We start from the raw sequence: 6,000 nt of genomic DNA on the forward strand, positions 1-6,000 counted from the left end.
GTCCCAATTAATGTTATGAAATGATTTAAATTGAGCTGTGTTTGCACTAAGTTCATTTGAGTTGGCACAATGTAGTCTGGCAGCAACATTACCGGCAATAATGTCCCAGCGATCAATAAAAATGCTACACGTGAAATAAATAAGCATATTAGTAATCGTAACACATTCAACTTTTATGAGTTTTCTGCTGTTTTTAATATGATTAAGATCCAAGTTGTCAGTGATGGTTTGCATACACCTGAATTTATTGTGCATCATGCAAGCCATAGCCTTATTTATTTTTTAAAGAAGTATGAAATCCAGGCGCTGGTAGTAAAACCCCATCGTTTTCTTAACCGAGTTATGATGGGTTAAGAATAAAACCCAGGCTGGTTTTTATATGACAGACATGGAGACATATGCCATAGGGCGTAAGCTGAAGCAGCTGCGGAAATCGTTGATAGGCTTTGTTTGAAATACAAAGACAGAAAGCATGATTACAAAAATGTCCAATGTGCACAAAAATGGTCAAATTGCTTGTTTGTACAAAGAAAGTGACAGACAGGGGGAACAGAAAAAAACGCTTTCAGATGTGCTCATGAGGATTTACAGGACACAAGAATTTGGGTGGATGTGGCTGGAGAGAGATGTCCCACGGATAGAAAGTATGGCGTCGCTAAAGCTGGACGAGTAACAAGAATCTAGAATCATTTTTTGTCAACAAACGTGCCGGTCTGATCCCGTGCCGCGCCGCTGTCGCTAAGCAGCAGGACGTGCGCGGGTTAAACGAGCCAGGCGGATTCATTTGCCTCCACTGAGTTGCCACTGTATTGATTCCGGGTCACTTGACTGGCTGACTTCAGATCGTGTTCAGGTGACTACAACACAGATGGAACAAAACGGCCGGGCACTGAGAAAGCACCCCCCACACACACACACACACACACACACACACACACACACACACACACTGTAATGAGTTCCATACAGGCTCAATATTGGCTCGAAGCTAGTGGAGAAGTGAAAGATGTTGAAGAAATGATATTAATACTGCAAGAAGAGATCTCTCTGCCACGCTATGTTATAATGGCTGCATAGTGATAGAATAAATGTAATGCAAAGCAGATATGGTAGAATGCATGAATCCTCTCCTGCTCCTCTGGAGCTCTAATCCAACAGTACTGTACCTATCCCAGCACGGCTGTACAGTACCCGCCAGTCTACAGTAAGTACACAACTCAGCCTCAAAACTTCAAAATACATGCAACAAATGCAAATGCCTGTTTTATTAAAATTAAAGTACCCCCTGATAATGCACCCAAGGTGCACAGAGGACACATTGAATGAGCTCAGACACGTTATATATAGCTGCAGTAAAGCAGAGTTATTAATTAGTTAGCATGTTAGCATCTTTTCAAATGCCGTATCCACATACAGTCTTCTATGCATGTGTTTTAACAAAATTAAATTTCAATAACGATTAAATGACACGATATGTTGTTATTATCCGCCATGTGTTATAGTTTAACAATTATTAGGACACGCATGCACTGCTGCATGTGAAGCGTTAATTCAATACCCATCCGGTATTGTTTTATCTGTTTATGACTATTTTTATGAATCAAATCAAATTCAAAAACACTGCTGCATTTTATTTGGATATACTCAGACACATATTCATTATTAATACCAACTACAAATGTAATATAGCAAAAATCATAATGTTTAAGAATCATATCTTTTTTTAAGATTAGATTTAATAACATTTCATATAGCCCATCATAACTATAATTCAGAAAGGCCACTTATATTCAGGTTTTTAATATTATTGTATTTAAGTTTTAAATATATAATTAAAATAAAAAAAACCTACTATTTTGGCAATTTTAAAATTATTATATATTGTGTTGAAAATATTATTAAATTTGATTCCGGTTATCAGAAATAGCATCTTAAGTCAATCCTAAAATCCATATTGTTAAATATAAACTAGGCCTATATATTGCTATTTATACATTAATATCAATATGTATATGCATGGAAGGATGGATAGTGATGGTTGTGAAGAAGACACTGACACACAATATACAGGGATTTATAATTTTATTATTATTATTATACTTCAGCATAGTCAAATCTTCAGTGCTGTGGTTTAACCCTCGTGTTGTCTTCCCATCAAAATTAAAAATTAATACTTTTGTTGACGCTTTGTATCAATTTTTTAACTTTTTCTTAAGTTTTTGTGCCTTTTTCCAACCCTTTTGATGCTTTTCAATATTTGTCACTACTTTTAACACTACGTAACACTAACTTATTAACTTTAGTTTTACAGTTATTTTTGGGATATATGGTCAATAAACCTCATTTATAGGAAATTATACCTAATGTTTGAGTTAGAAAGCAGAAATTAGGAATTATTTAGACTAAAATTAAAGGAATGGATGTTGATGGATAATCACAGACTGGAATATGTCAACTTTTACTCAATAATATTTCAAAAACACTTTAAATTTTTTTCTCCAAATGCTATAAAATTGAATAAGACGCCCCAAAATTACCCATCAAAATCACCCCGAAGAGCATTGTGTGGAATCAATCATGTTATTTTGGAGAATTACAAAGAACATTGATATAGGAAAACGGGTCAATTTGACCCGAGGACAACACGAGGACAACATGAGGACAACATGAGGGTTAAAGAGGGACTGTGGAGAGAACAGGAAGACTAGGATCCCGATGTGTTGCCGGGTTACGTGTGATTGCATCAACACTGCCACCCAGAGTTTAAAAGCTGAACATTCATATTATTCTTATTATTGAACACACTGCAAATGTTTCTAACATGAGTCAGAGTAGGGTCACCACTTTTTATGAACATTCAATTGAAAGTGCGTCTTTTGTGAGTAAATGCCGTGCAATATTCAATTATTGGAAATTAACAATAAATCCACAGTAATCACATTTTCAAATGCCTGTTTGCTCTCAAACATGGACACGGGTGTATTTATTTTATTCCATAAAAATACAGATAAAATACTTTTGAATGATTAATAACAATAATTCAATTGGGAATAACCTCAGGAATAAAAGAGCTATTTAGTCCTTCTCATAAAAGAGATTCTGACTTACTAGCTTAGCGCTGCAGGGGCAACTTATAATAACTTTACATAAAGCGAAGTCAAACTGATGTGATGGTGCAGAGTAACATACAGGATAGGTTTTTAAACTCATAAATAACAACTGAACAAAAACAAAAAGCAAAATGATCAACTCATATAATCAAATAATCAACTGCTCACCGTTATCTTAACCCTCATGTTGTCCTCTTTTCCTATATCAGTGTTCTTTTTAATTCCCCAAAATAACATGATTGATTCCACACAACGCTCTTTGCCAAGCACAAATCTCTACTTTCATTCATTTTGGGGCGTCTTATTCAATTTTATAGCGTTGAAAAAAATAACTAAAGTGTTTTTTTGAAATAGTATTGAGTAAAAGTTGACATATTCCAGTCTGTGATTATCCATCAACATCCATTCCTTTAATTTTAGTCTCAATAATTCCTAATTTCTGCTTTTCTAACTCAAACATTAGGTACAATTTCCTATAAATGAGGTTTATGGACCATAAATTCCAAAAATAACTGTAAAACTAAAGTTAATAAGTTTGTGTTACGTAGTGTTAAACGTCAAAAAAAGTGACAAACATTGAAAAAAAAGGGACAAAAATGTAAGAAAAAGTTAAAAACATCCATAAAAAGCGTTGATTTTGACGGGAAGACAACACAAGGGTTAAACATGGACACGAGTGTATTTATTTTATGCCATAAAAATACTGAAATACTTTTGAATGAATGATAAGAAAAATTGAACTGGGAATAACCTCAGAGCTATTTATTCCTTCTTATAAAAGAGTTCCTGACTTATAGAGCTGAGTGCATCTGGGGCAATTTATAATAACTTTACATAAAGCGGAGTAAAACTAAGTGATGGGTGCAGAGTAACATACAGGACGGGTTTTTAAACTCATAATTAAAAGCAAAAAACAAAATAATCAACTGCTCACCATTTTCTTAACCCTCATGTTGTCCTCAGGTCAAATTGACCCGTTGTCCTATATCAGTGTTCTTTATTATTCCCCAAAATAACATGAATGATTCCACTCAACGCTCTTTGCAAAGTACAAATCTCTACTTTCATTCATTTTGGGGCGTCTTATTCAATTTTATAGTATTTGAAAAAAACAATTGAAGTGGTTTTGAAATAGTATTGAGTAAAAGTTGACATATTCCAGTCTGGGATTATCCATCAACATCCTTTCATTTAATTTTAGTCTCAATAATTCCTAATTTCTGCTTTTCTAACTCAAACATTAGGTATAATTTCCTATAAATGAGGTTTATGGACCATAAATTCCTAAAATGGCTGTAAAACTAGAGTTAATAAGTTAGTGTTAACAGTAGTGACAAACATTGAAAAAAAATGTCAAAAGTGTTGAAAAAAGGGACAAAAACATCAGAAAAATTGAAAAATCGTCGACAAAAGTGTTGATGTTCAATTTTGACGGGGCACAAGACAAGGGTTGAATAAAAAACATATTTGTCAGCGCGGATGAGGGTTGAGAATAACTTCATAAGATATTCCTATCCTTTAGAACAGGGGTCTTCAACAGGGGGTCCGCGACCCCTAGGGGGTCCGCGGAGGTACCGCATGGGGGCCGCGAAAGTTTTGGTTGATTAGACTTTTTTTTATATTCCCCCCCTGCAATTTTTTCCACTAATTGAAATGTCTTTAAATCCACATTAACATGAATTCAACACACTGTAGTAAACAGATAGATGGAGGCAGAAGATGTCTTTCAGTCATCAATGCACACATGGCACTATAGGACCAGTTTGATATAACACAATGTTATACAATATATATAATTAGGGGGTCCCCGCTCCATCTCGCCATCAGTTTGGGGGTCCTTGGCCTGGAAAACGTTGAAGACCCCTGCTTTAGAATATTTATCTTGAATTGAAGGCCATCCCCAGATCATCTGGGCTGGGATCGATTCCCCCTCGAGACTTAAAGAGGTCACGGTGGAGTACCGCAAGTCGGCACCGGCAGCTGAGTGAAGGCCGAGGATATAAAATGGCCTGCTTTCTATAAAAAGTTGCTGTGTGGTCCCTGACCCTGGTCTGAGAAAACGCTACGGACTCCCCTAATCTAAGGGGACCTTTTGCATGTAGATCAACCTCAGCCGAGGCCACGTCGAGACCGGCAGGCCAACCAAAGCTAACTTGGAAAATCCCGCGTTGTGAACCTTTCTAATTGTGTTGTTATTGTAAGATGAGATTCATTTTGTGAACATTTAGTTAACAACTGATCGTTTGTAGAGTTACTGAAATAAGTCCTATTTCCATCAGTTATAGCTTCACAGTGGATTCTGTTCCTTAATTTAACCAGGGAGCTATTTAACATGTTGTAGGCCCGCCCTGCCTGTAATTCAGTTATCAGGTTGGCGGAGGGATATGATGAGCTGAGGCATGTATGTTATGAGTCTTGAGTTGTTGGGCACTGAAAGAAGTGTGATTAAAAGAAATGGACCAAGTTACCGTCGAAGCTCTTACTCTATCCACGCCCCGAAAGTACTAGTATGGAATCACTAATAGTTAATAGTTAACGCCAACACTCACTAGTGTTACATTATCTACTTTGCTAATGAAATGGCACAGCCAACCGAGGACACAAAGACTTTCTCATTTTCTTTGGAAAAGAAAGTTATGTATTCACTGACGACGTGGTCTCCCTGCTTATCTATCATGAATAGTCTACTGCACCCCACCCCACCACCACCTCCCCCACCGCCACCTTCCCAGCGTCTTGGTTTACCCCTGCCAAAAATTGAATTCAATCCCGCTAAGTTGCTCCAGCTTTAATTAAAGAGACCAAAAGCCTTGGCAGGATTTAATTTACTTTCTTGTTAAGGGAACTTTGCAGACACTGCAGAACTTTCACCGCTATGCTGCAGGGACCG

Source organism: Etheostoma spectabile, chromosome 4 (genome assembly GCF_008692095.1).
Source record: "Etheostoma spectabile isolate EspeVRDwgs_2016 chromosome 4, UIUC_Espe_1.0, whole genome shotgun sequence".
NCBI classification, from domain to species: Eukaryota; Metazoa; Chordata; class Actinopteri; order Perciformes; family Percidae; genus Etheostoma; species Etheostoma spectabile.